Here is a 21,940-nt window from a genome sequence, read left to right on the forward strand (position 1 = left end):
GAGTGGACGTCAGGCTGGGGACGTGATGCCCAGCCAGGAGACCAGGCTTCCCGTGCTCTTTAATCAATGGCATGAGTTTGTCCCACGCATGTCCCTGTGCATGTCGTGTGTGGCCCGTGCCTGGGGCTGACGCCCTGGCTGCCCAGACACCAAGAGTGAAGTGCTCAAGCACCTTCCTTGCAGCGGGGCCGGGAGCCGCCGAGCACCTGCCCCCCTCCCTGTGATCTCTTCTCCATAGTTATTTTATGATGGTCCTAAGTCGGATGTGGCGTAGCTCCTGCGCCCCGCAGTTTAGCAGCTCTGCTTCAGGAAGCGGTGGCTGTCACCTCACCACAGCACGCTGGATGCTGGCAGCTGTATCATCGCAAGTTACGGAACTTTTTTTCATTGTGGTTTAAAAACACACAACACACTCACACACACACACTCACACACACAACACACACTCACACACACACAACACACACTCACACACACACAACACACACACAACACACCACACACACAACACACCACACACACAACACACCACACACTCACACAACACACACTCACACACAACACACAACACACACACAACACACACACAACACACTCACACACACACAACACACACAACACACCACACACACACCACACACACAACACACACACAACACACACACAACACACAACACACACACAACACACCACACACACAACACACCACACACACACAACACACACACACAACACACAACACACTCACACAACACACACTCACACACAACACACAACACACACACAACACACACACAACACACACTCACACACACACAACACACACAACACACCACACACACAACACACACACAACACACTCACACAACACACACTCACACACACAACACACACTCACACACACACAACACACACACTCACAACACACACAACACAACACACAACACACTCACACAACACACACTCACACACACAACACACAACACACTCACACAACACACACTCACACACACAACACACACTCACACACACAACACACACTCACACACAGCACACACAACACACCACACACACACAACACACAACACACTCACACAACACACACTCACACACACAACACACACTCACACACACAACACACACACTCACACACAACACACACAACACACCACACACACACAACACACAACACACTCACACAACACACACACACATACACTCACATACACACTCACACACATACACTCACACACACACACACTCACACACACTCACACACACACACTCACTCACACACACACGTGACGTTCCTTTTGGAATCTTCCCTAGCTTTAAGTGCAGCGCTGGGCAGGATGGAGCACACGCACAGGGTGGCCAGCCAGATCACCAGGACGCTGGTGCCTCACCAAATGGAAATGCTGTCCCCTTCAAACAATGGGCTGGTCCCTTCTCCCAGGACCTGTAACCACGGTTGTCCTCTGGTCTCCTTATGTCCCTCACCATGTGCTGTGGTTTGGGAAAGAGTCCCCCCAGAGGCCCTGTGGGGCCCGAGGGAAGAAGGTTAGTCATGGGCGGGGGTGGGGGGTGCCCGGGAGGGGATATTGGGACCCCTTTCTCTCTCTGTTTCCCTTCCTGGCGTCTCGTCCTCCATGGGCCCTCACCATGACGTACTACTCTGCCATAGGCCCAAAGCAACGGGGGTACATGGACCATGAACTGCAACCTCTGAAACCATGAGTCACAATAGACCTTCCGTCTTTGTAAGTTACTTGTCTTGGGCATTCTGTCACAGCAGCAGAAAGCTGACCGACACCCCAAAAGCAGTCTATTGTCTTTTAGGAAGGCATCGGTCTGCCACAGACTGGAAATTTAAAAAGTAAAAGGATCCTTTGTGATATGGAGTTTGGAAAACGCTGCTCCCGAGAGAGGGACGAGGACGGAGCCTGCCTTACCAGGGAGGTCTAAGGGCATTTCTGATCTGCTTCCTGGGCCCCAGTTTCCCCCAGTATAAAGATGGGTGTCTAGACAGTGATGCCCTGAAGATCTCACAGCCATGACCTCCCGGGAAGCCTGGGGAACTGGAATCCCCCAAGGGAGGCCTGGCTGTCTGGCAGCCACGCTCCGTCCCCTCCCTGCGGCCCTGCTCCAGCCCCATTTCATGCATTGGAGACTCCTTTGTCTCGCTGACCCCTGGCAGTCACAGGGGGCCTCCTTGTGGTCATCACACGAGGGCTACTTCCCCAGCCCCTGTCCTAGCCGGAAGGTCACAGTTCAACCCTCAAGCCCACCCTTGGTGGGTGACCGTCACCCTGTTTTCCACGATTCATGGGGGGCCTCAGGGCGATGGGACAAGGAGAGGCCCCTATTCTAGAATGTCAGAGCCGGCAAGAATGCAGTTCCATTTTTTCTCTTGTTCCACAACAAGACATTTATTGCAAAATAACCTGAAAATGTTGTTAGAATCACCCGCACGCCCAGCGCCCAATGATAAGTGCCTTCACGTTTTAGAGACTGTCTCTCCTGGCTTTGGTCATTCATTTTTTTTTTTTTTTTAAACATTATCAGGAACGAGCTGTCTTGAGAGCCTGCCATTTCCACTGATGACACATCACCCACGTTTTCCGCCTCTATACGGGCTCTGCCGTGTCCTCAGCTGGAGTGGCTTCTGAGCGTTCCTCCGGGGATTCGTTTGGCCGTGGGCGGGCCAGCCTTCTTGGATTGCACATTTATCTCTCGCTCGTGCAGGCTGTTTATGAACCATGAACAATATTCCTGCAGTTGACTTTTTCATTATTTCCTTAAAATAAAATCCTAGAGGTGGCGTTCCCAGGCCAAAGGCTCTACAGACCATATTGAAAGGACTTTGCCTCCTGGGTTTCAGAATTTGGTAGTATTTGGCGAACACCGCTATCAAAAGCATCAGGAGAGGGCTGGGGATGTGGCTCAGTGGTGGAGTGCTTTCCTAACGTGCACAAGGCCCTGGGTTCAATCCACAGTGCTGCACATCAATCCATCAATCAAGAGTGCCCGTCCCAGCTCATGACTGTCAGCACTGGGTATTACTGCTTTCTGTGTCAATTTGTCAATTTGCAATTTGTCAATTTCTGTGTTAATTTGCATTTCTTTGTGGGGGTGTTGGACATGCTTTCCTGAAGCTTATTGGCCAATTATTTTGAAACAGATCATGGAACTTATCCATTCAGCTCTTTATGTTGACAGATAATGCAAGTGGCACAGACATGAAGATCGTCTTCTCCAAGCAGAGTGGAATACAGGTCTTCCCGTGCCCGGGTGGGGTGGCTGTCTCCCCATGTCATGAAAATACCCCTCCTGTGCTCCATGTCATCGTGTGACGTTAAACAGGCACATTTGGCTCCGGCCCCAGCCTCATTCTGTCCTGCCCGCAGAGCCGAGAGGGAGAGCCGTGGCTGGGAGACCCGTCCACACAGAGCATCAACAGAGGGGACAGGAGCTTGGCGGTGCTTTGACAGGATGCAGCTCACGGGTGGCGGGAGTGCAGGGACATCCAGGCCAGAGGAGAGGCACCAGGCAGGCTCCTGGAGAAAGCCGTGCCCACCTCTGCTCAGAGAAGGGTAGGTGACCAGGCGAAGGAGGACCAGGGGGGCCTTGGGCCGAGGGGCGGTGTGGACGGAGACAAGAGGGAAGAGGACTGGCAGGAGTTTGAAAAGGCTGTAGGGAGGGTACAGCGAGGGCCCATGAGGGTTTGGTCAGGGGACATCACTAAATCATGGTGCAGGGAATCCCAGCAGCTCAGAAGGCTGAGGCAGGAGGATCGCAGGTTCTAGGCCAGCCTCAGCAACTCAGTGAGACCCTGTCTCTAAATAAAAACTAAAAAGGGCTGGGGATGTGGCTCAGGGGTTGAGGGTCCCTGGCACATGAGCCTTGTCCCCGGAGCCTATCATAATTCTAGAAGAGCCATCCTCAAACTTCTCGGGCCCTTTACAGTCTTCAAGTTATTATTATCTTTCTGGTGCCAGGGGTCCCAGCAGGACGCCAGGCAGGAGCTCCACCCGTGAGCTTCCCCCCCTCCTGGGCTTCGAGTTATTGTGAGGAAAGATCCCAAGCACTTTCGTTCATATGGATCATGGATACAAACCATTAATACAGCAGTCACCCGTATCACAAATCGCAACGGAGACACCTGCACACATTTATTTATTTTGAAATAATAAACCCATTACCCGTTAAATAAGTCACACCTTGTGGTGAAAAATCACGGTATTTTCTAAAATCGGGTGTTCAGCAGGCAGAGCGACGTGGTTTACAGTTTTGCCGACCTCTTTCCTGTCTGCCTTAATATTATGAAAAAAATCCGGTTTTGCAAACTCCCTGGGAGGGTCTGGGGGACCCGGGGCACACTGAGACACGGTGCATGCGGGGGTTGCAAGGTCTGGGGGCACTTGGGCTGGGGGGGCGGCTGGGACTGTGGGAGCGGCTCGTGGCCAGGGCTTAGCTGGGGAGCCTGGTGGCGGCTGCCAGGCTGGGCTGGGTGGGGGCTGCGTGGGGAGGACGTGGCAGGTCCTGTTGGAGCTCTCTGGGTTGGAAGAGGCTGGGGACTCCATGTGCTGTGCCCCGAGAGGCTCCACCTGCGCCAAGGAGGAGACCTGGTGGTGGGGGGGGGTGTCGCGGAGGCCCCAGCGGTCAGGACGAGGAGGGGGTGGGGGACGGGACCTGGGCCGCCTGGTAGGCAGGAGCCCTGGGTGTGGGGGCCCCTCCTGCCTCCTCCTGCTCACGCCCAGGATCCCAGCCAGTTCCCAGGAGGGCTGCCAGGGAGGGCCTGGCCCGCACCCAGCCCGAGGGGAGCTGGGGACAGGGAGGGAGGGAGGCTGGAGGCCCCAGGGCCGGTGGGGCTCAGGTACCCCGTGCCCCGGCTGGGATAGGGGACTCCGGGAGAGCACTGTCCAGGTGCAGGGAGAAAGGCAGCAGATGGGCTTGCCCCTGGTTCTGAGTCTCTGCCTCGTTTGGAGAACCTGGATGCGGGACCAGGTGGAGGCAGGTGCTGGGCCAGGTGACCCCGAGGTGGGCCCTCGCAGCTGGCCCCTGGCCCTGCCCTGAGCTCTGACACCCCTGGGGGGCTGGTGGGGGTGGGGCTCTCATGGTTGATTTGGGTTGTAAGAAAGCAAATCCTCAGGCAGCTGGGCTCTGCCCACGTGCCAGCCCCACACCCTCCACTGGGGAGGAATCAGGCAGGAACCTGCCCACGAGGCCCTCCAGGACTCCTGAGAAATGGACAGGAGGCCATTGTAAGAGCCGACCTTGGACATTTACGTGTGCCAGGCAAACTGAGCCCTCACCACAAATCCTGACGTCAGAACTAGTGTCATGCCCCTGTTAAGGGTGAGTAACTGAGGAACAGAGAAGTTGAGTCACTCTCTCGGGGCCACACAGCTGGGAATGGGAGCTGGGGCTGAACCCAGGCCGTGGGTCTCCCAGAGCTGGATGCTCTACCTTGGTGCTCTAGGGCGGTGCCTGGACAGCACCACTCAGAGCTGTGGTGGCAGCCACAGAAAGGGCTCTGAGGAAGCCTGCGATCCCCTGGGACCCCCCTGCCTCCCCCTCCCCCTGTGGTCCAAGTCGCTCCTGTGCCCTTTTCCTGGGTCCCTCCACAGGCTCCGGTGGCCCTCTGCTGCAGGCATGGCCTCTCCCCTCCCGGTTGGAACTAAGCTGATCTCCAGCACAGCCTGTGCCGGGTGACAGCCACGTCCTTGGCTACCTTGCCCCGCCCACCTGCCTCGCCTCCCTCTAGGATCCAGGCGGCGGCATTTCTCTTACTTTTTTGGAAGTTCCACGTACCTCTGGGCCTTTGCATGCTCTGCCTGCAAGCCCAGCCTCTGGTAATCCATGACAGCCTCACCCTTTGGCTCCTGCAGTTCCACGGCTGCCGTCCTTCCCCGACGCCATCACGCCACACGTGACTTTGTCTTTTCTCACTGGTTTCTCTAGATAGAACCTGCCCAGGGGACAGCCTGGTCCTGTTCTCAGCACACAGCATGGGCACCCGGGAGTGTTTGTTGAGTGAATGAATGAGGGACGGCCTGCTCCAGAGGAGCTCAGAGGCTCAAGGCAGATGTCACAGGGCACAGTGCTGGGGCCTCTGCTGCAGGGGAATGACATGATTGGGCGGCTATGAGAGGCAGAGGAGAGAGCAACAGATCTCAGGGAATCTCTATGAGGAGACATCACCAGCAGGATCTTGGAGGGTGAATAGGTGTTTGCAGGCAACGAGTTACGTGTTCCTGTCTTCATCATTGGCCTAAGGATACCTGAGACGGACGAGGATTATTGGTCCAGAGGGGAAGGTGGGGAAAACACGAAGACATACACTTATCAACTGACAGGTGACATACCCTTCCTCGCCAGTCCTTAGGGAAGAAAAGTCATCTAAGTCAGGACACCAAACTGGCTTGAGTAGATGAAAGGAGCTTAGGGGTGCACATCACTGAGAAGATGAGGCCTTCAGGCCTGGTTGGATCCAGCCCTCAAGTGTCCCAGGTGATCGTGACTTGCCTCCCTTGGCTCTCCAAGCAGGTTGTCTCAAGCATTCCCTCCCCGTGGGTTGAAAGGAAGGTCCCCTGCATAGAAAGCCCAGGGAAAAGTGGACTGCAGTCAGACACCGAGGCGCACACCTGCAATCCCAGCGACTGGGGAGGCGGAGGCAGGAAAATCGCAAGTTAAAGGTCAGCCTGGGCCATTCAGCAAGGCCCTCAACAATGAAGCAAGCCCTGTCTTAAAATGAAAAATAAAAAGGGCTGGGGTGTCGCTCTGTGGTAAAATGACCCTGGGCTCAATCCCAAGACTCCATCTTCTTGATACTGTCCCATAAAATCCCCGGGTGGACGCCTTCACCTGATGGCGGTCACACGCACCTTCTGAATCAGTCACAGTGGCCAGGGGAGGATGGGGGTGTCAGCTGGCTGACCTATGGCACACATCTGCTCTTGGGGTGGGTGGGGCATTGAGGCCCCTCTCCAGGTGCACAGCTAGTAAGTGGGGACGGACGGGTGGTCCCCAAAGAAAACCAGGAGGCCGCGGCCAGGAGAAGGGGCTGAGCCTTAGCAGGTGAGGGCCCCCCAGAGCTGGTGTGCCCAGGGCCAGCCCCTTCTTGGCCTCACACAGCACAGAGCCCTGGGGACTCCAGGGGCCACTCAGGCTGGGCTTCCTGTCTTGGTGGCCCACCCCTGAGCTGGGTGACGTAGATGAGATATTTCTCCTCTCTGAGCCTCAGTTTCCTCTTCTGTGAGATGGGGTGAGTCTTTCTAAGAAAAGGAGAGGACACAGAGAGGAGGCCCCGTGGAGACGGAGGCCAAGAGGAGTTGGTTATGGGCACGAGCCAGGGGGTGCAGGGAGCCCCCCAGCAGCGGGCAGGGGCAGGGGAGGGGGCTTCTGTGGGGCCTTTGAGGAAGCGGGGCCCAGCCCCTTCCACCACAGACTCCAGCCGCCAGAGCCGTGGCGCTGCTGCTCTGGGCCGGCTGGTCTGTGGTTCTGGCTGGGGCCGCTCTGGCCGTCTGTCACCTGCAGTGAGAAAGGATCTTATTCATTCAGGTACCCATCCTCCAGAGACCCCGGGTCAGGACCCTCGGACCCCCTGCCTCCTCCCACACATCTGCGGGTGACACACACTCGCCCAGGCCATTCCCACGGGGCAGGGTGGTCCAGTGGTGACAGCTGGGGGACATGCTTTGACACACTGTCTGCCTGGCTCTGATTTTCCCTGTGGCTGTGCTGAGCCAGTGCCTGACCTCTCAGCTTCCTCTGCTAGAGAATGGGGGCAGGATCCCCAGCCTCTCAGAATGACTCGCAGTGCCTGGAACACAGTAGGTGCTCAATAAACGGTGGCTGGGGCAGCTGTGCCTGCTGTCCAGTGTCCCTGCGAGCCTGGCCATCCAGTCCCCTGGATCCTAGTCCCATCTGCACAGTCCATTGGGGACAGGAATTCCCATGGTTGTACCCAAAGTCACCAACCCATGCGTTCAGCCACAGGTCACCTGAGCCCTAGGTGTGCTTTTGCTTTAACTTCTCAAAGTTGAGGGACAAACCTCCAACCCCTAGATGAGGAACTCGAGGCTAAGACAGGTGAGGTGAGTCGTCTACATCCAGCCAGGAGTGCGGCAGAGCAGGGTTGGAACCCAGATTGCCTGAGCCCTGGTCCCTCTATTCCTGTGACCCTGAGGTCCGTTTTGGGGAATCTGTGGTCAGCTGGTGGTCTGGTGGGAGATCAGTCGGGACCCCCAGGCCTGCCTACTCTAGGCAGGGGATGGCCCGGAAGCTTGGGCAGGTCAGGCGCCAGGATTTGGACAGGAGACATTTTCTAAGGTGAATAAAGTCTTTAGGCAGCTCCTGGAACCACCCAGGGCCAGGTTCTGGGGTGGGAGCGGTCATGGAGGCTGTGTCTGTGTCCCCACGTGGCGGGGGGGTGGGGTGGGAGTGACCTGACTGCACATCCACCACGCACCACCTGGCCCAGGAGCGACACAGGGTCGGTGGGAAGCTCCCAGAGCATCCCTGGCATGTGGAGGGGACAGGGACAGGCTCCGAGTCACACAGCCAGGTGCCCTGGGCAGAGGTGTGGTGGGAGAGGAGAGCAGAGGGCTGGGTGTGAATTGGGGAGCACAGGGAGGATCCGGGCGCACTCCATTTCCTGAGCAGGGCCCTCTTCCAGAGCTGGGGGAACGCGGGGACAGCGTGGCCACCCAGCGAGTTTGGACAGGGGCATGAAAACACCACCTCGTCCCTGCGCTGGTCTCCGCGTGGCTCCTGATGGACAGGGCATCGCGAGAGGCTGGTGGGGTTCAGGAGAAGAGAGGGTGGCGGGGCCCGGGCTGTGCTCAGAGCTGGGGGTCCCCAGTGAGCCCCAGACCCTTTCCTGAGCCTCAGCGTCGGGATCTGCGCGAGGATCGGAGTAGGGGCCGGGTGTGCGCGGTGTGCGTGAGCGTGCGTGCGGGTGCCTGTGTGTGCGTGCGGTGCCTGTGCGTGCTCGGGTGCGTGCGCTCGGGTGCGTGCGCTCGGGTGCGTGCGCTCGGGTGCGTGCGCTCGGGTGCGTGCGCTCGGGTGCGTGCGCTCGGGTGCGTGCGCTCGGGTGCGTGCGCTCGGGTGCGTGCGCTCGGGTGCGTGCGCTCGGGTGCGTGCGCTCGGGTGCGTGCACACGCAGAGCGGAGCCCCGGGCTGGGCTCCACAGTCTGGATCGTACTGCTCCTGGGCTCTGGGCCTCTGGGGTGCAGAGGGGGCCGCTGGCCCAGGGTCCCCGCTGCGGCCTTCGGCTGGTCCCAGCTCCAGCCTCCCCTCACCCAGGCCCCTTCCCCCACGGCCAGACCAATCCCAACACGGAAACAAGGAGCGGGCCCAGCCACTAACAGCGGGAAACCCTTGCCCCCAGCCTGTCTTCCTGATCTGGGATCCGTCCCTGCTCCAGCCTTTGGCGGCCAGCAGGCTGTCATCCTGGGCACCTTCTCTGCGCCAGGCCTCAGGTCTTCACAGACCGTCTCATCAAACCCCCAGGACGGTGCTCTCCCAGGGTCCCTCCTGGGGGGGGAGAGCGAGGCTCCAGGGTGAGGGGCTGAGTTATGGGGCTGGGCCCAGATTGCACGTTGTCTTCTCCCCACTGAAGGTCTCCAGGGAGGCACGAAGCCGTGGTCCTGGCTTGGACAGGCCTGCCAACTGCAGCTGTGCGCTCCAAGGAATTGGGGTCCAGCCCTGAGCTGAGATCCCAACGCTGCCACCCAGCAGCTGGGTAGGACCTTTGATCCCAGAACCCTCCTGGCCCCCTGCCCCTTATGGGGTGTGGGAAGGGAAGGCCCAGGGCAGGCGGGGATTAGCCCCTGGTCCCTCTCCTCCCGGGCGGCACTTTTAACCACCTTCTCCCCGGGATCAGCCCTGCCCCCTCCCAGGCCCCGGGCAGGCCTGTGTTTGCCGTGGGGATCTGGCCGCTGCTTTCATTCCCGGGCAGTTTTGCTTGCTGTGGGCGGCGGGGCCAGCGCTGCCCGGCTCCCCCAGAGCAGATGGGCCGCAGTGAGAAAGGCGGCGGCTGGCCCTAAGAGGATTGGCGGCCTTTCTTCCCACCCTTTGTGCTGCTCCCCGAGGGCCACCAGCGCCCAGACCACAAAGGCCATTTGTTTGTCCGCCTCTGGGGGCGCAGGGGTCACTAAGAACAGCCGCGCCCCCGGAGAGGGCAGCACCCTCTGTGCGGGAACACCCAGAGCCCTGGAGCATCAGGCCAGGAAGATGCGGGGAGTCCTGGGTGTCCCGTCCCCGCAGGTCACCGGAGCAGTCTCACAGGTGGCCGCTGGATGTTGGGAGGTGGAGGGACCCCGGGAGACTGGGCGTGTTCCCTATCACCCCTCAGAGAGCCTGAGGCCCAGAGAGGGCTCCGACTTGGCCAAATCACGCAGCAAATTAGCAGGTGACCAGACTCTCTCCCAGGGACCCCCACGCCCAGCAGAGCTCCCTGTGCTCCAGGAGACATCCTTCTCCTCTGCCAAGTCCTTGTGCCATTGGAGGCTCTGAGTAAGGGGATGTTTGGGGACAGTGGAGGCCGGAGGGGCTCAGCAACCTGAAGTGGGGGAGCCAGGAATCCCCAGAGCCTGAGGCCAAGCTCCCAGCTCGGATGCCGGGGTGGGGGCGGGACGGGGAGGAGCGCTCCTGTGGCTGACGGTGGGCCTGCCTTCCGCTGGGTGCTGAGCAAACTGGGAAAGTCCACCTCGTCTGCCCGGGGCCTCGGTAGCCGGGACACTGGTTTGTGTGCCCCAGCTTTCGTCCAGAGCTTCCCAGCGTCCACACTGTGGTCCCTGGGGGCCACGTAACTCTTGTTCTGGGTGGCTGTCCTGTGCAGTGCAGTGTCCTTGATCTCAGTAGCATCCCCAAGAGATGTGACCAAAAAGTCTCCAGGCATTGCCAACTGTCCCCTGGACGAGGGGTGGGGAGGGGTCAGCCTGATTGAGAACCGCTGGCCTAGACCCTGTCCGGACCTTCCGTCCATGCATCGAACACGTTCCTGGAGTTCCGAGGGTGTCCGTCCCTGTTCTAGGGCCTGGGACACAGCCATGGAGTCACATGTGTCAGGTACCTGCCATGGCATGGCCTCCCTGAGGAGAGGGTGACATCGTCCCTGCAGGGATGGAATGGGGACTTGGGTTGCCAAGGAGCTCCTGGAGGAGGTGACATTTGAGCCAGGCCTAGGAGGCTGGGTGCGAGGTGCTGGGACCGAGAAGATGGGAGAGAGAACGTTCCGGAGAACAGGGAGAGGGAGAAGGCTCTCCAGGGCGTGCTGCGTATGCAGCATCTCCAGGGATACGGACGGACGGACAGATGGGCGAGGCAGGCCTCGTTCAGTGTGTGGAGGGCCCAGGGCACGCAGAGAGGTCTGCACCCTGTGTGTGTGTGGGGGGGGCCGTGGCGGGGCTGGAGAGCCCTGGGGGGAGGGGCAGGAGTGAGCCTCTGGAGGTCAGGAGGCAGGAGCTGGGCAGGCAGAGAGGAGGCCGCAGAGCCCCGAGGGCCCGAGGCTGTGGGAGAGCTGCGGGGGGGGGGGCGGGGGCGGGCGTCCTGGCAGCGGAGGGGGGAGAGGAGGCCAGAGCGGGCGTGGGCAGAGGCGCCCAGCTGAGGGGTGGCCGGGCGATGGGGAGTGTTTTTATTTTGGAAACATCCTCAGAGCTGTGGTGAGGATATTGATTCGGACAAGTGGCAGGGGGTTGCAGTGGTTCAGGAGTGAGATCAGGGTGACAGTGGCCATGACTGCAGGGGACAGGTCCCACAGACACAGACACGTAGGCGGTGAAGGCGTTAGGACAGGAGCTCGGATGTGGGGCAGGCAAGGGGGGGGGGAGGCATCTGGGCAGATTCTGGGTATCTGGCAGCGCAGCCCCGAAACGGATCACCAGATTAGAAACACCAGATAAAAGACCGCGTAGAGGAAAAGATGTCTGCGGAGCTGAGAATACGGATTATTTTTGGAACTTTGCTCTCATGCATCTTCTTTAAATATTGATAACCAACATTTTTAAGGAGCTTAATGCGGCGTGCCAGGCTCTGTTCTAAGCACTTCGCGTGCAATAACGCATTAAGTCCTCAAGGCAACCCTCTGGAGCACAGATTTTCTATCATCTCCAACATGAAGAGACAGGCACAGGGAGAGTAAGTAACTTGTCCAAGGTCACACAGCTAGTGAGTGGCTGCGGTAGGACTTCAACTCAGGACTTCAACTTCAAGTCTGCATCAGCTGGAGGCAGAGTCTGGATGCAGAGTCTGTTTCAGGCCTGCTTCACTTTGGCTATTACAGCCCTGTGCCGTAGCTACAGTCCTCTGTATCTATGGAGGGTACGTTTCGAGACCCGCAGTGACATCAGAAACTGTGAAACAAACTAAACCCTCTTTAGGCCGTGTTTCCCCCTGTACATTCATATGTTAAGTTTAATTTATAAATTAGGCTTAGCAAGAGATCAACAAGAACGGATAGAACAATTATGACCAGACTGAGACTGGGGTGAAGGCCGGTGGGTGAGGTCGCTCTCTTGAAAGAGCCAGGGCAAATATCAATGGAGTGGCACCGCGGTGGGCTGTGGGTCGCTGGAAGAAACAGGTGAGGGGAGCTTCTGTCACATGAAGGTAGACATTTAAATGCCTCCATGTGCCAAAGGTCGGGGCAGAGGGGATGTGAGCTGGATGGCCATCTTCTGGAATCTCAGGGAAACCTGCACCTGGGCAGTGACTGGTACCCCGAGCTGAGACCTAACAAAGGCCCCGGGGCCAGGGTGATCAGGGCCCACTAAGGGAAGCGCCACTGTCGGGAAAGTGTGTCCTCTGTCGGGCAGGAAGGAGGCTCCCGACTCAGGCTGTGGGTGTATGCTCCTGGGGACGGTGGCGGTGGGCACTCGGGATGGGGGCGCCCTGCCCTGTCCCGACGCCCAGCGGTTCCCTAGACAACCAGGATCAGGCATTTCTGAAGCAGCTGGTGGGAGCTCGGGGTGGGGTGGGGGTGACTCGGCAAACATAGGCTGTGCCCGTGACCCCGACCTTCTAATCCCAGGGCTTAACTGACTTCATTAACTCCAGGGGGATCAAGAGGGACCCCCCAATCATTCTGTCACGTCACACTCATAAAAGACCCATTCCTGGGGGCTGTGCAGGAAAAACTCCCGCACGAAGGCAGGGGACTGGGCGGGTTGACCCTTGGACATGAACCCTGGGCTGATTGGTAAGAGGGCGGGATCCGCCCCATCCCCCTGCCGGCCCAGGGGCAGCCAGGGAGAAAACTGGGTGAAAGCAGAGCATGCTGGGTAGCCTGGCCCAGAGCTGAGCGGTCCAGCCGCCCACCCCCCACTGTGGTTGCCATGGCGACCGAGTGGGGGAGGGAGGAGGAGAGGAGAGACCACTCGCCCCTCAGACAATGGGAACCTATTCCAGGTCACACTTGGACTTATCCTGAAGGGCTCGGGGGCAAGGCGCAGTTCTGGGCTCTGCAGAGCCGGTGGCCCCGGGGTTTGGGGGAGCAGCGCTCAGCTCAGGCCAGGCTGGAGGGCCCAAGTCAGGGGGTCACAGACAGGATCCTCTCCCCTGGAAACCCCAGCCTTCTTGCCAGGCTCCCAGATCCCCCAAGATGAAGCTGGGTTCGTTTTCTGAGGCCCCTCTCCACCGAGGAGCTTGACCTTCCGCGGGGAGGCGAACGGCGGGCGTCGCTTTGGGAACAGGCCGAATATTTTATGAGTAATTTAATATCTGGAGCAAGAATCACCGAGCAGAGAACCCGTCAACGGCCCCGAGCAAGGAGCCCGTCTGGTCCTCATAATGCACGGGCGGGCGAGGATGGGGACTGACAGGACACATCGGAGGACCCGGGAGTTAACCCTTTGAGGATCCTGGGTGGGTGCCGTGGAGGGGCAGGGCCACATGCCCGCTGTGCGGAGAGCGCTGTGCGGTGTGGATGGCGTGGGCACTCTGAACCTGGGGGCGAAAGGGCAGCCGCTGGGCATAGGCCTGGCTTTGAGACTCGGGGACCTGAGTTTGGTTCCTGTAAGTGTGTGACCCGAGACTGCCCGAGCCTCAGTTTCCTCATCTGTCACCTGGGGAGGATAATCATGGTGCATCACAGGTCAGAGTGCAGCGGGGTGCCCGGGACACAGCAGGCACTCAATAAACGCCTGCCCCTAGGACACGACTCTGATGCCATGTGAACCTCACAGCCACCCTTTAAAGTCCCCAGACACCCTTGCTGGGTGTCTCCCCAACACCTGGCTCCCTCCTGGACTCCTCTCCCCGTGGGAATAGAGGCCTAAAGGGACCCTCACAGGCCCCAGTCCTGTCCCTCTACTGACACTTGTCCTAGCCCCCACACCGGGTTCCTGGGGAGGGGCCATGTCTGGCCTGGTGGCCCTGAGGTGGCTGGGCCCCAGGTCTGGGCTTCTCACCTGTGGAAGGCGAGTAACACCCACCTGCCTCGCCACAAGGCCTCCCACGAAGAGGACTGTTCCGGAAAGACGCGAGCCCAGAGCATGGTGGTCTTCATCGCCGGGACCTCAAGAGAGCAGCCTGAACCAGGAGGCCCGCCTGTCCTCCCAGGGACTCCGGAGGCTGAGGCAGGAGGGTCACAAGTTGGCGGGGGCTGGCCATGGCCCACAGCTGCTGGGAGCAGGGTTCACACCCAGGCCTGGGAGCCCCAACTGGAGCAAGCTCTGGGCCCTGTCCACCAGCCAGGGCCAGCAGGGACGCGGCAGCTCGGTCTTTGGCCTCACCGTGGTGCCCCAGAAGGAAGAGCCCGCCATGCCTGGGAAGGGCCCCCTATTTTACAGATGGGGAGACCGAGTCCCAGAGAGGGAGAGGGCAGCTCTTGTCTGGGGTCACTCAGTGGGTCAGGGACTGGGGGGCCAGGGCTCCTGCAGCACATTCTGCCCCCAGGGACCTGTTTTTAACGTCTCCACAGTTTGGGTCCCACTGGAGGGTCGAGCAGTGAGCACCTCTGTGTACAGAGTGTCAGCTCGGTGGCCGGTCCCCGTTCGCCTTCTGGTTGCTGCGAGCAGCTCTGGAAGCAGCTGGGCTGGGCCCGCGAGGCTGCCCTCATCACATCAGTGGACGTGTTCCCAGCCAGGCTGGCGACACCGCTAACAAGGGCCTAGCTGTCCTTCCCACAGGTACCTCCCCCCCCACCCCGGACAGCTGGCCTGGAGAGGCGTAGGTCGGGGCCCAGCAGCAGGCCGGCCCTCAGGCCCCCTGCAAACCCAGCAGGTGCCCGGCGCGCCCCACCCGGGGCTGGAGGGAGGAGGGAAATGGTGCCCCCGGGCTGGGGCGGGGCGGTCAGCGGCCTCCTGGAGGTCATCTGAACCACCAGCAAGTGGCAGGCCCACCTCACGGTCAGGATGCACTGTGAGCACCTGCTGTGTCGCTCCCGATCCGGTGCCCACTGAGTGCCAGGCAGGCGCTCTGCGCGCACCACCCGAGGCCACGGGCTTGCCTGTCACTCAGCTAGAACGTGGCAAAGCTGAAATGAACTTGGGCTTGCTGTAGTTGGACCCGGCATGTCCCACAGAGGCCGGGAGTTGAAGGCTCAGTCCCTGGGGTGGTGCCATGGGAGGTGGTGGGACCTCTATGAGGTCTTGAGGAAGGTCCATAGGTCACTGAGGTTATGGGACCTCACAGTCTCTTCCTCTCCTTTTTTTCCTCCCTAGTTTGTGATGTTTGTAGGTTCCATCCACCGCGTGCTCCCAACCATTGCCACCCGGCAGCCCCACCAGAGGCCCAACCCAATGGGTTCACGGGATCAAGGACTGGAACCTTTAAAACTGTCAGCCAAGCAAACCTTTTTCTCTTATAAGTCAATTATCTCGGGCATTTCATTACAGTGACCGAAAGCTGACTGGGGCTCTTGTGAGATGCCCAGTGCTTTTGTTCAGAGCCTGGCACACAGTGGGTGCTCAGCACAACTCCTTCTGCACCTTCTTTTGTCTCCTTTCTGCCGGTCGCTTGTTTACCTTCTCCCTTCTTCCACAGATGCTGTGGGCGGCTTAGAGGAATAAATATGTGATGAGACCGCGCAGATAAGAATCTGCCAAAGCACGGGGAATGGAGGGGAGCATGTGGAAAGGAGGAAGGAGGCCACGGGAAACGTGCTCCGTGCAGACTTGCCAGCGCCTGGGCCTCGGGCTCCCCTGCATCGTTGGGGCTTCAGCCTCCGTTTCCTCGCCTCTGAGCCCGGCAGCGACTCCCACATTGGGAGGGAGCTGGGGGGACCAAGTGTGATGACAGGCCTGTTCACATGCTCAGTGGGGTTTCTCCCTGCCCTTGTTTCCCCTTGAAATTCCAAGCCTCCTGTGGGGCTGTCCCAAGGGCCTCCAGCACGGCCGCCTTCCCTTTCTCTCAGGCAGAATGGAGTCTCGACATCCTCTGGCTTCCCACTCCCTCTCCGTCCCCCGGTGCAGCATATATTATGTATACGCTCCGTATCCATGGGGATGGCTTCCAGGAATCCCACAGACTCCAAAATCTGAGGATGCTTACGCCCTTTATTTAAAACAGTGCGGTCTTTCCACACAACCCGAGCGCCTTCTCTCACAGGCTTGATTTCTTGGGGTGGTGGGGCCCCAGCCAGGCTTCACGCTCTGCCGCTGAGCTGCACCCACAGCCGCCTTTGAATGTTTCGCGTGGTCTCTAGATTACTCACGGCACCTAATACAGCGTCAGTGTTGTGCCAATAGCAATGCTCTATTGCTTAGAGGCTAATAACCAGGAAAAAGTGTCTGTGCATGTTCAGGGCACGCAGTTGTCATGGCCCACAACACGGCACAGGATCCGAGTTGTTTGAACTTGACGATGAAGAACCCACAGATACCGAGGGCTGACGGCATCTGTCTCCAAATGAAGTGGCAGGATTGATCCATCCCAGCCGGGCGTGGTGGCACCCACCTGTAATCCCAGCAGCTTGGGAGGCTGAGGCAGGAGGATCACAAGTTCAAAGCCAGCCTCAGCGACTTAATGAAGCACTAAGCAACTCAGTGAGACTCTGTCTCTAAATAAAATACAAAAAAAAAAAAAAAAAAAAAAGGGCTGGGGATGTGGCTCAGGGGTGGAGTGCCCCGGAGTTCAATCCCTGGTACCAAAAAAGAAAAAAGAAAGAAAGAAAAGATCGATCTATTTAGCGCACCCGGGCTTGCATTTGAACATTTGATAAACGTGCACTTCCAGGCCCTCTGGGCTGGGCAAGGTCAGCTTTGGCTTCTTGATTCCTTCCTGGGTCCTGGCAGTGGGCCGTGGGTGGGTGATGGCTGAAAAGTGAGGTATGCTGGGGACTCGGCCATTCCTCCCTGAAAGGTGTCCCTATAATAACTCTTTGCCATTTTTCCATGGGTGTCACTGGGCAGCAAGAGCCCCTGGATCCTGAGCAATAGGCTTGGGATGGATCTGAGAATCTGTTTCTGTCACAAGTTCCCTGAGTGAGCCTAGTGCAATTGATCGTGTTCAACCCCCTCCTTCTGGGGGGCAGTGTAAGGCTCAGAGAGGCTTAGAGAAGGAACTTGGCTCCACAGTGGATCACCAGATGAGCCACCGCCCCAGCTCAGTCCCGTACCATACCCTGGCACCTTGTTGGGGAAGCAATTCCCAGGCCCCACCCCAGACCTTACAGAATTAGGATCTGCTTTCACAAGACCCAGGTGGGAGGAGCCTGTGCCATGGTGGGACCCCAATTCCAATGACAACCCACCACCACAGCCACGAAGGTGCTTGTGGAGAGGGGCTTTGCACAAGGAATCCCATTTGACCCTCATCAGCTTTCTGGGGTGGGTATGATTTTCACTCTTGTAAGGCAGATAAGGAAACTATAGCCCAGAGAGGTTAAGTGATTAGCCTGAGAGTACACAGCTTATAGGGGGCAGTGGAGGGATTTGAGCCCAGTCTCTCGGACCCCATGGTGCTTCTGGTTTCTTCACCCCTGGACTCTCCTCCCTTTCGCATTTCTCATCTTGTGTGGGTGTCAACGGACAAGAAGTCTGTCTCCCTTTCCTGGCCTTCATATGGCCTCTGGACTCCCGAAGGACAGAGGCTGGGTCTACCCTCTTCCTGGGATTTAAGCTCAGCAGTCTGGAGGGTGTGGAGGGACACCCACATTGGAGTCACGGGGTTGGGGGGGGGTGACAGAGATAAGTGCAGGTCTCCAGGTCAGGTGTGTGGAATCCGACCCTCTGGGGTGTGGCTGTGGCACCAGCAAGTGCCCGGGAGATTTTGTTTCCTGCTAAAAGTGGACACCCAGGGTCTCAGATCGCGCAGGGCAGGGATTGCAATGCCACAGCCCAACGCACTGAGGCCTGGCCACCCTTTCTGTCCACGTCCCAGGGCTGGAGTGTGGCAGCCTGGCCCAGTGGAAGGAGCTCTGGCCTGGGAGTCGGGCCGCTCTGGGCTCCTCTGCTCCAGGCTTGGGACCAGTCCTGAGTCGACAGCAGGACAGACCTGGGGCCGGACCCCATCCACTGCCGGTGTGCGTGCAGCCTGCTAAGAGCACGCTCACATCCTTAAATGGGTGAAAAGAAATTCAAGAGGAAACCACTTTGTGGCTCATGAAAATTATGTAAAATTAAAATGTCAGTGTCCATAAGATGTATTGGAATACAGCTTTGCTCATTTGTGTTTTATTTTTAGTTTTTTCATGCTCATGTATTGATCTAGTTGCCTCTCAGTACCCAAGGGACTATATCCAGGACAACCCTCCCCCATACCAAAGCCCACAGCCTCTCAAGTCCCTTATCTAAAATGGTGTAGTATTTTGCATAAAACCTACCCAAAGACTTTTTTTTTTTTTTTTTTTTTTTTTGGTACTGGGGATGGAACCCAGGGGTGCTTTGTCACTGAGCCACATTCCCAGCCTTTTTTAGTTTTTAATTTTGAGACAGGGTCTTGCTAAGTTGCTCAGGGCCACACCAAGCTGCTGAGGCTGGCCTCACACTTGTGATCCTCCTGCCTCAGCCTCCTGAGCTGCTGGGATTCTGGGCCAGTGCCACGGCATCTGGCTCCTTCTGTATTCTGTGAAACATCACTAGATGGCTTACAATCCCTAATGCAATGGAAATACTACGTGCATGATTGTTAGACTGTCTTGTTTAGGGGATGGTACATGGAAAGAAGTCACACGTGTTCTGTGCAGATGCATTTTAAAATACATTTCCCATCCCCAGCTGTTTGAATCCAGGGGTGCAGAACCTGTGGATATGGGGTCGGGGAGGGGCTGTGTATTGCTTCTTGCTCTTTTCATGCTGTAAAAAGAGGGTTGAGTAGTTGCAACTGAGATTCTGTGGCGTGCAAAGCCCCTCATATTTCCTGTTTGGTTCTTTACCAAGTTTGGCGATCTTGGTCTAGAGTCGTGGTCCGTTATTGTTGTGGTGGCTTTGGCTCTATGGGGTGACACTCCTATGCATCTACAGCCGGGCTGCGGGCCAGCCCTGGAGGAGCTGAAGTCCTTGGGCGCAGGTTCAACCGGCTGCTGTGCCCGCAGATCGCTTCAGCCAGCCCGGTCCGCATTTGAAGGACAAGGTTCAAGGGTCTTCCAAGCGGACCCTCAGCCCCACCCCGGAAGTTCGTAGCCCACCCACCGAGTGGGAGGGGCTGGGAGGGAGGGAGGAGTCACCGTCCAAACCCACCCTCTTCCCGGCGGTCCTTGTCCTGGTGCCTACTCCCCCCTGGTGGCAGCAAGCCCGAAGCTGAGCTCAGATCAGCCTTGACGGCCCGCGGCTCCGCGAGGAAAACATGTCAACGACTTTGGCGTTTGCAATTCTTTCATCCAGGGCATCTACTCTTAGGGATTTTTGAATTATCATTTTATTAATTTATTTTTGTTACCAGGGATTGAACCCAGGGGCGCCTAACCACTGAGCCACACTCCCAGCCTGTTTTATGTTTTATTTAGAGACAGGGGCTCACTGAGTTGCTCACTAAATTGCTGAGGCTGGCCTTGAACTTGCAATTCTCCTGCCTCAGCCTCCTAAATTGCTGGGATTGTAGGCGCCCAGCTTGCTCCTAGGACTTCAATCCAAGGAAGGAATCAAGGGTGGGTATCACCGCCTCGTTCTTTCCTAAGGAGATGAAGCAGACCAGGGACAGTCTCTGGCTGTGGCCACACAGCTGCAAGAAGTCTAGGCAGGATCTGAACCAGCTCTGTCCCACTCGAGAGCCAACACTCCCAAGGGCCCCAAAGAAGCATCAAACTGCCTGGCTTCCATCAGGTTCTATTCCTTACGAGCTGTGTGATGTGGAGCGATTCACTTAACTGCTCTGAACCTCAGTGTTCCCATCTATAGAAGGGACCATGACTGTGAGGGTTCTGGGGATGAGCACCAAGCACTCTGGAGCGCTGCGCGGGTGAGCTGATTAGCATGGGACTCATTAAGCCCCTGATTCCTTAACGTTGCCCTGTCCTGTCCCTTCTCTTACCTGGCTCAAAGCGTGTGGGTCACTGGAGGGAATGTTGTCAGGAGCAACTGGGGGTGACAGTGGAGACACCAGGATTTGGCACTCAAGTCCAGAGGTGGCAGGTATTCAAGCAGGTCTGCCCACACTCTTCCGAGAGCCACCTGCACCCACAGGCCTGGGTGGGCTGGGTGATAGTGCCCACCACACCTCAACAGAGGCCCTTAGGCCTGGAGCTGAACCCCGGGTTTCCTGTGGGGCTAGGAACACCCCCAGAGCCCCAGCTGTACCTGCCAACGGGCACGGCCCCAGGAGGCTGTGGTTCCTGAAGCCTGGTCTCCCCGGCAGCGGCACACGGGAACTTGGGGGAAATGCACTTCTAGCAATTCCTGTGCCCACCCACCCGCTGCGCTGGCCCCTCTCCTCCTAGGCTCCTTGTGACTACAAGGGAGAGAACAGTTGCAGTGCGTGACTGTCACGGCCTGCTCCCCCCTGGTCCCTGCTGCTTGGGCCCCTAGCATACTTGTTCCAGGCTACGCCAATCAGGTCCCCTCTTCCGGGAGCTGGGATCTTAGACTCTGTGTCCCTCCCACACTAGGGGCTACCTTGGGGCGTGAAGAGGTCATTCAGGGGCATGGCAGGGCGACGGGTGCCCTGCAGTGCTTGGTACCAGTAGACAGGCTAGCCCTGGGGTAAGGGGTGGCCTCACGTGGATCAACCTGATAGCAGGTGCTGGAACACTCCTGAGGCCTAAAGGATTCAGGTAAGGCACCAGGGAGGGCCCAAGGGTCTGCAGAAGGAATTCCAGCAGCTGTGGATGGCAAGGAGGTGGTATGTCTAAAGGTTTAGCAAGAACTTTTTTTTTTTATATTTTTTTAGTTGTAAAATGGATATTTTATTTCATTTATTTATTTATATGTGGTGCTGAGGATCAAACCCAGGGCCTCACACCTGCCAGGCAAGTGCTCTACGACTGAGCCACAACTCCAGACCCTAGCAAGAAATTTTTGACAAACAGAAGCCGAGCACCCGTCAGCTGTGTGGTCCAGGGCAAACTGCTTGCCCTCTCTGAGCTTCGATTTTCTTCCCTACAAAATTGGAATAATACTGTATGTACCTTCTAGGGGTTTTATTGAGGATTAAATGAGGCAATATATCTAAAGCACTAGGCACATGTTAACTCGATCATGGTTATTATTGGTCGTTATTATTGCCATTATTATTTCTCCACTTAAAGTCCAAGCAGACCGTTTGTATTGAAAGGATTGAGCCGCTAAAAGGTCACCACCAAGTCCAGGCTTTTGGAGACCGGGCAGAGAAGCTGCACCCAATGAATGGAGTCCTGAAAGATGCGCCAGCCAATCAGAAGGCTGGACTGGTGCTAGAGTACCCTAAATCCCTCCCACCTCCAGCCAGGATTGGTAGAGGGCTTGAGGGGGTGGGGCTAGTAGGAGAGGCCCCCCAGAGCAGCCGCTGTTCCTGCAGTTTCTCCGTGGGGTGGCGCCGTGTGATCCTGGGCTCCGTGGGGTCCCCAGGGGAGCAGGAGCTC

This window comes from Spermophilus citellus (genome assembly GCF_964194105.1).
Source record: "Spermophilus citellus genome assembly, chromosome: 9".
Classification (NCBI taxonomy): domain Eukaryota; kingdom Metazoa; phylum Chordata; class Mammalia; order Rodentia; family Sciuridae; genus Spermophilus; species Spermophilus citellus.